Below are 9,182 nucleotides of genomic sequence, written 5' to 3' on the forward strand. Positions count from 1 at the left end.
AGAGATATTTTGGTAGACTTTGACTAGTAAAGATCACGGCTCTCCTTGTTCTGTTTAAGGTTTTTCAGCTTATCTCTTGCACTCGAGGCGGTAACGGAAGGATGGAACAAAGCGAAAAATTTCAGACCTATTCCCAAACAAGAATCTAGACAGGAAAAATTATAGACTATTTACATCGACTCCAATCGTCATAGACATATGAGCTAACCCTTCAGGTCACCACAGACAAAGCTGAGTTAACCCCATTGGAAGTCCCAGCTTACAGTACGGAAGTTCACATTTCATAAAAGTCATGAACCTTATCAGTTAACGGTCTTGCTGACCCTCCTCGTACCCAAGTGACCGGCAGTTGAACCACAATCAATAGTCGCCACATATTTGATGTGTCTGTCAACTTGTGCTAGAAAAAGGGTGTCTCTTGCCTGCGTCGCCAGACACGTGTCAAATCTGTTCTCTCCTTAAACACTTCTGGGTCTTCATCCTGGTTTATCAAGTATTCTTCCCATGCGCTCTGTAGCCCTTCATCATCGCTAGTCTTATGATAAAGTTCTAGTGCTCTACTTCCAATGTTGACACAATCTTCTTTACTGGCAAGTCCTTTTCATCCTTCACTGCATGGTATGTAGAGCCTGTCAATATTCGCGTGGGTGGGGTGCTTGGTGTATGTTCATTATCTTTCTAGTTTTTCTATCTGTTGCAAAGCTCAGACTTCTTCCATTCCACTATTCCAGCACTGTACCTGATAACTGCTGGCACTGGCCAGGTGTTTATAGCCTTACCATATTTCCAGAGTTGAGCTTTGACTTCATTATAGATTTGATTTTGTGCTTGTATTCTCTTCTGATCTTTACCGTCATCTCTGTTTTATTGCCTCTCCTTCTGCTACCCCGAGGTATTTGTAGCCTGCTTCATCTATGTCTTTGATGATATTTCCATCTGGCAGCTTTATCCCTTTTGAAGAGAATTGCTACGTATTGCGCAGCCAACAAATCGTGCCGACACCAGAATAGTTACAGATGGCTTCAAACTGTAGGAACCTAGATTAAATATGTGCCCCCGAGACTACATAATAAGCTCCCACAAAACATATGAACGATTGAAGACATTAAGGCTTTCAAGAGGAAACTGAAGACTTTCTTATTTAAGCAGTCTTACAACAGTGACGATTTAACAGTAAATAAACAATATGTTATTTGAAATGATAAATACTCTGAATTAACAAGGTGAAACGACAGCAGAGGTCCTGTAGAGAGTGGGGTTCTCCTCCTGTATGGGACCAGAAAAGCAGTCATCAAAGTAAATGAGTAAAGTCTTCGTTACTTTTACTCTATGTTAACTTGGGCAGACTTTTCTATTCCAAACTTCATCTTGATGTCTCCTGATACTATTCTTACTATCTTGATTAACGGGTCTATTTCTTTGGTATCTTTTCCGAGCAGCTTTATGACATCTATGAACATCAGGTGGTTTATTCTGCTACCTCCTATCTTCAGTTGGTATCCAACTCCAGTCTTTTCCAGCATTCTTTGTCATGGGGATCATAGCCACTACAAATAGTAGTGGTGATGGTGAGTCCCTTTGGAAGGCTCCTTTCTGGATATTAACTTCTGCAAGCTGTTTTCCAGAATATGCAAGTATAGTTTTCCAGTTTTACACTGCATTCTTGAGAATTCTGTCAGTCATGAGTGAGGTATCACGTCGAAGGCTTTCTTGCTGTCTATCCATGCCAAATGCAGGTTGCTTTTCTTGCTATTCATTATCTTTTTTTCTATTAGTATCTGGTCTTTTGTACCTTTGCATTTCCTACTGCATCCTTTTTGCTGGCTGAGAATAGTGTTTGTTTCCTCCAGTTAGATGTACAGTCGTTCACTGATGATGCCTGTAAGCATCATCCACATTATTGGTAGGCAGGTAATTTGGCTATAGTTGCTTTCTATGCTGCCTTTATTCTTGTCTTTTTGATTTAGTCCCAGTTGACTTTCCATCTTTTCTGTCCCCAACCTCTCATAAGTGCTGCCATACCAATAACCAAGTCTCCTCAATGTTGACCTGTCCCTAATATGCTGCAACTCCCAACTTAGCAGCACAAGGCAGAAGCCTGGTTTCTTGCCAGGAATGACAGCAGAAGGCTATTGATTACTGGTATTTCTGTATATCCAAGAACAGCCTTACTCTAAAGTATGAGGGGTATTCATTAAAGATTTCCCTTGACCCACAGACAAAACTTGGAACAGTTATTAGTCTTTCTCTTCATAGGCAACATCCAGCAAGGTCTATAGATATAAGAGGTCTTCTCAGGCCACCTTAGTGCTCAGGTAGCCGGATGGTGGGAGTCGGGTCGGTCAGAGCAATGACGTCACTCAGACTTAACTGCGGCTGAGTAACCTGTGGAACTTCCATAAGAAAATAAAGGAACCATGCTTTCTGCTTTGTATTTTTCTATCTTTTCGAAGATTTATATTTTATTCCTTTAGGATAATAAAAGTAAGATTGCAAATACATAACTTTATTACACTCAAACAACCAAACAAATATTTGATGATGTAAATAACTGAAATTTGTCGAGCAACAGACAGTTTAAATTCATAAGATAAATAATGATATATACACTATATATTTCAGTTATGTTATATATTTCAGTTATGTTCTATATCACATTGCAAGTTTTTTCATTTTATTCTGCGCTTTTCTTGATGAACTAATATTCTTATTTAAAACACGAATTTTAAAAATGTACGACACCTAACAAAAAATTTAATCATTTTGTATGGTAATGGGATATCATTGCTTTTAAAACACTCGCTAATTAAATCTGTCAATTTATCTGTCGCTCCTTTTCCAGGTTTTAGATATTTTTCCCCATGATGAAAAAGAAACATTTTTTTTCCATCGTTTTTAAATGCACCAAAAATTTTTTGCTTGGTTGCATTAGTTTTCCATCTCTTGCTCTTATGGCACCAATCCACGTGCCATCTCCCTTCGTCGCTACAGTTCCAAGGAATTCATATTCAGGAAACTTACGAGCTATATAACCACCTATGTACTGTAAGCCTCCATCTTCCATCGCTTTCCCAAATGCTTCTTTTTCAGTGTCAAGTTCTACATATTCATCATTTTGCAAATCATTAACAAATTCCACAGGCAAACAAAACAGCATTGCTGACAGACTCAGCTCTTTTTGAATAGAAGTTTCTTCATCTACAAAGGATGCGCTTTGGTCAACAGGAAAACTGGAAAATGAGCCTTACGTCATCATATCACTATTGCAACTTTCAATGTTGCAGTTTGATCCTAACAGTTTGCTGTCTTTTCCTAGAATGTGGGCTCTGACTCGGTGCTTAAATGCGACGGGTGATGGGTGTTCATGGCATGCACCCATCTGTTTTATGCAGCCAAAAAAGTGTTCAAGACCATCTTGATTTAGCCTATAAGTGAGAATATATGATGTATCAAATTTAGCTTTGACCCTTTTCAGCAGCTTCATTAGAGAATTGCACGATATAATTAAGCCTTTTGGAAAGGATAGAGCCTGTTGCTTTTAATTACTCTCATTTCTTTAGATACTCGAATCATATCTTGCAATGTTTTATTTTGTAGGTCCAGATTCATCTCATAGGCATTTCGTGATGGCTTCCTATCACGAAGTACTCGAGAATTGAATAAATCGAACCAGGTATCTACAAGATGTATTAACTGAGTTGTGGTTTCCCAATGCTTATCTTCAAGCAGACATTTGTTACCGAAGTACTGAAGGCATTTATATGTTGTTTCGGTCAGTAATTGCACGGCTACTTTAACATTCCTGCGTTGGATACCCATAACATTGATGTGCATTTCAGAGAGTTTTATGTGATGTCCGTAGATCACTTTTGTTTTTCATAATTAACTCCCTGACTGAACCACAAAGAGCAAACCTATCTCCCGACAATACAAATCCATGTGAATGTCCAGTTGTAGGTAAATGCATCGTCGGTACAGATTCTTTCTTTATTCTGATGAGAGATTGAGGCACTGGTTGATTCAGCAATTCATACATCAAATTCCTTTCAAATGCATCAGCTTCAAAGTGTTTACTACATATCTGAGCGTTTTCCCCATTAATAAGGTCTTCTCGTTTGCACAGCTGAATCCACGGTTTCCTTGTAATGATATCCTTAGGGAATTTATGAAAAGTGAGACCCTTACTTTTTCCTCTATATGAGAAGCATCCGAAAACTGCACAATTACTGGGCATTTTGTTATATATAAAACAGCTTTAATCAGCAAGTCGGAAGTGTACACCTCGTTTGCTTGTAAACAACTGCCCGGTCAAGGGGTCATCGACCTTTGGTATGCTTGGGTGGAAATAGTCTATAGACCTTGGCCGCACCTATAAGTCCTGCCTACGTCACAGTCTGTACCTGCGCAGAAGAGTCATATTTTTGGTCAGGGTTGAGAAGACCTCCTTAATCTATAGACCTTGCCATCCAGGTTTATGCATTTTTCCCATTTTTTATGCAACTGTTGGGACCTTGTTGGTAAACGTCAGTGGGTTGAGCCTCAAAGCATGATTTTACCTTGGAAATCGGTGTCTTACCATCTTGAAAACGTCTACCCTAAAAAATGACTTCATGGTTGGAAATAGGTGAAAGTCAGATGATGCCAGATCAGGAGAATAAGGGGCGGGTTGAGGAAGAATTTCATAGCCACAAGAGTGCTCTTCTCTCTGGGCGTTAAGCAAGTTGTGGACTGGAACATTGTCTTGCAGAAGTACGACTCTCTGGTCAGTATGCCACACCTTTTGAGTTTGTTGGATTCTCGCAATTTATGCAGTAGTGAAGCATAGGAAGTCTCGGTAATTGTGGTACACTTGGCCAGGAAATCCATCATCACTACTCCGTGCTGGTCCCTAAAGACGGTAAGCAGAGGGTTGCACTTGTCTTCTTTCGGGGTGGTGAGTCAAAGTGCTTCCACTGCATAGACTAGACTGGGCTTTAGTCTCAGGATCATAGTGATGGGCCCATATTTCATTTCGTGTGAAAAGCCTATCAAAAAAGGCTTCCTGGTTTTGCTGTCATATGTCCAAATGAGCCGTTGAGCAATCCACTCGTTCCTACTTCTGAAAAGGAGTAAGGAGCCTTGGAATCCACTGTGCAAACATCTTATGCCTGTGCAAATGATCCTGAATGATTTTTTCCACAGACCCTACACTTGTCTGTACAATTTGGGCTAAATGACGAAGTTATATGGCGGTCTTCCAAAATGGCAGAATTTGGGTGTCCAGGAACGGTTGCTGTTTTGACAGGTGTTCGGCCACCCTTGAACAGGCGATGTCTGTGTTTTACAATATGATATGATGGGGCAGCATCTCCATAAGTTTGTTTCATATTGAAGGGCTGTTTTGGTGTGTGACTTTTCAAATATAGAAACCTGATCACTGCCTAAATTTCAGTCAGATATAATAATCCAAAGTGGATCAGGTGAAATTTTTAATGAACGCCCCTTGTACAACTGAGTGTCACCAAGAAACGGCACGGCTTTTTATTGGTCAAAACTCTAACAAGCAACTAAAGCTCTGTCAACCAGAGGAGTTGAGCCCATTTCACTAGGGGTTGATCTCGGGAAATGGTAGGCTATTGCACATTATGAATGTGCTTTGTGGGTCACTAATGCCACTATTCCGTTCTTCGTCGTGTGTCGCCATGTTATTCCTCTGTCTCAGTCTTTCGAAACCTGTAAGCAGGTTTCTAGTGTTGTTTATAGAGGTTCCAAAGCCTCTGTTATGATGCATGAGGTAGCTGTCAGCTCCTTAATGTCTATATGTATATATGCTACCTATAAGAAGAGAAAGAGGGGGAAGGTTTCAGGTTAACAGTCAGATGAGCTGTTAAGAGTCCATGTAAGATAGGGAATGATAATGTTTATGATCTAGAGTGGTTTTATTTCTTACGTAAGAATCAATTTGAATTGTTTTGTACAGTATTGTCTTTCCATATATTTTATATCATAATTAAAAATATAAGGCCTAAGTATAATAGGTAGCTTATAGGCAGGGTCTAATCAGTTTATCATAACATTTTTTTAGCAGCAGGTTTATGAAGATAGAAATTAAACGTCATTATTGAATATCGTGGCTGCTTAAATGAACTCGTGGAAGTTCTGAAGGTAAGAATAAAAGTTTATTTCTCTAGTATTAAGGGTTACCATAACAATGATGATGTCACTTCTTAGGGACGAATTTCCAACTTGAAATGGATAACCAATACATCATTCGCTTGATTACGGTATTTATGATGCTTTGACTCAATTACTGTAATAGTTTTGTAACAGAATCTACAATGAAAAGAATTTCCTACTTGAAATGGATAACCAATACATCATTCGCTTGATTACGGTATTTATAATGCTTTGACACAATAGCTTTGTAACAGAATCTACAATGAATGCACTTTATAACTAGAATGGGCACTTGGTAAAGCACACAACCTTATCTTATATCATGTCTTATATCATGTTGGACATCACAAGATAAGAAATTGAATTATGCATAAGTCTGCTCTAGTTTCAATTTGCAACTAAGTTGGCGAAGGTAACAAAAGAAAGGCCAATGGAATAGGACAATCTGGACCCACACGAGAAAAACTTCACACTGTGTGCATAACTTACTTCAATTTTCAAAACCTGGTCACTGCTTTCAATGCACATAGAACCTCAATTTTCAGTGTAAAGAATTATATAAGAAGGTGCCAGAAAACAGGCACCTGTTGAATGAAGCAAAGTTATTAAAGAAATATAATTTGTATTATGAATTTTTCAAATTAATTTCCTTTTGATTTCTTAATATCCATTAAAATTCTTGCTTTATGTTCTCCACTTATGTGAGAATGATCTCTGTTCCATAATATATTGGCCTGGTTGTGCATGTAGGAATAAATTTAGCTAAATTGTGAGGTTTCTAATCTTGTAATCTGACAACTCTAATTTCAGGAAACGTACATAAAGTTGGAAGGGTAACCTATTGTAGTCTACAGCTGATAGCTAATAAGCGTCCATCTATCCAAGCTGGCTAAGAAATGAGTGACTTCATTATACAATTGGTGAGTACCCAAATTTACAGTATTATTTGCAAACCTTTTTATTTCACTGAAAATTTTTATTTCGTTGTAATCAACTATGTTTTTGGAAACATGCTTTTTTTTCCTATTCAGTGGATATCAATCTATTCTGTTGAGTATGATAAAATCAACTGTGTTACAACTCATTTAATTTTTATAAGACTAATTAATAAAACATCAATAGCGATTTAATCTCATCGTGGGGTTATTTACAATTTATTCATGAATATTTTGTTAAATTATTCTTATTTTTATTTTCCTTTAAGTTTTGATGAAATTATCTATCTATATATATATATATATATATATATATATATATATATATATATATATATATATATATATATATATATATATATATATATATATATATAGATATATATATATATAAATATATATATATATATATATATATATATATATATATATATATATATATATATATATATATATATATATATATATATATATATATATATATATATATATATATATATATATATATAGATATAGATATAGATATAGATATAGATATAGATATAGATATAGATATAGATATAGATATAGATATAGATATAGATATAGATATAGATATAGATATAGATATAGATATAGATATAGATATAGATATAGATATAGATATAGATATAGATGTATATGTATATGTATATGTATATGTATATGTTTTTAATCTGTAGTTTATAATATGTTACTATATTAAGACAGAACATTTATTAATATGCGGTTTATGGCAATGACACTTCAATTTAGTATCCCCTTTAAAATGGTTTTCTCTGATTAAAAATTAGGAAACGTTTTCTATTTCCTAAAAGCGCAAACTAATGTATATGTGAATAGGGCCCATTTGCCCACGTTTATCTGTTAAACGGTGAATGGTTGTTAAACAAATATCTTTTGAAAACCATCAGATATAATTCTAAAAGCTGCTATTTAAAATTCTAACTAAAAAGATCATAGAAATGATTGGTTTGGTAGAATATATGAATATGAACGTGATTAGTACAATAATACCAAAGCTAACGTGCCCATTAATCTCAGGACAAAGATGATATTATTTTGATATTCATGGAACAACAGCCCATGCATTTTTGTATGGAACCAGAAAGAAAATTCAGGTGATAAATTATTAAAGAATACCACGGTAAATATAGATTACGATCTCCACTGGACTGTTTTTCTAATTGAAAAATTATAATGTATTAAAAATCTGCTTTTGGTTTCTCTTATGTTTATTGAATTATTATTTCTTTATTAGCGTTTTATGTTATTTATTGATATTATCTGTGATATTTACGATAGTTTTAGCAAGACTTACACTTTTATTTAAGTGTTATTTGTTTTAAGAAGTACAATTATTGTGAATTTTGATATTGTCTATTAAAAAAAGTATGCCATACATTAAAATGTCTTACGTGAATAAATTTGTGTTGCCCTGTAATGCTTATGCGATTAAGCTGCGTTAACCGTAGTTTGACTTAGGCTAGGTAATTTTAATGCACATATGAGTGGATTACTCTAGTAGTAAGGGAGGATAGAATGGTAGATTAGGTCTATGGCTAAATATCGATATTCTAAAGAGTATATTTGGCAAAGTAATATATATTCAGCATAGTTAAACTCGATACTTATATTTGAACTTGAAGTTATAACCCTAGTTGTAAAAGAAGGATGCTATAAGCCCAAGGATTCCAACAAGGTAAAATATGCCGATATATTTCTTATTTCTCAGTGAATCTTGCTTCATGAATATCGTAAAACTATATAAATTATGGAAGTTAATGTTTCCTTCGGAAACAACTCATCAAATTTGCTAAAATACTTTCATAGATGTAGATTTAAACATCAGCTAGGCATGTTCCTTTGTCTGAATACCTTAAGCAAATCGAATAGTTGCCTTTATGAAGCAACTGTCGACAATATAAAACATTTTCATTGTACACTTCACTTGTATATTTATATTAGATATTCAACCTTGTTTATACAAATGTCTTTTGAAAGACTTTTATAGCCCTAATAGTCTATCGTGGTTTTAAATATTTAATTGACAACATACAAGAAAAACTATAG

This window comes from Palaemon carinicauda, chromosome 33 (genome assembly GCF_036898095.1).
Source record: "Palaemon carinicauda isolate YSFRI2023 chromosome 33, ASM3689809v2, whole genome shotgun sequence".
In the NCBI taxonomy this organism is placed as follows: domain Eukaryota; kingdom Metazoa; phylum Arthropoda; class Malacostraca; order Decapoda; family Palaemonidae; genus Palaemon; species Palaemon carinicauda.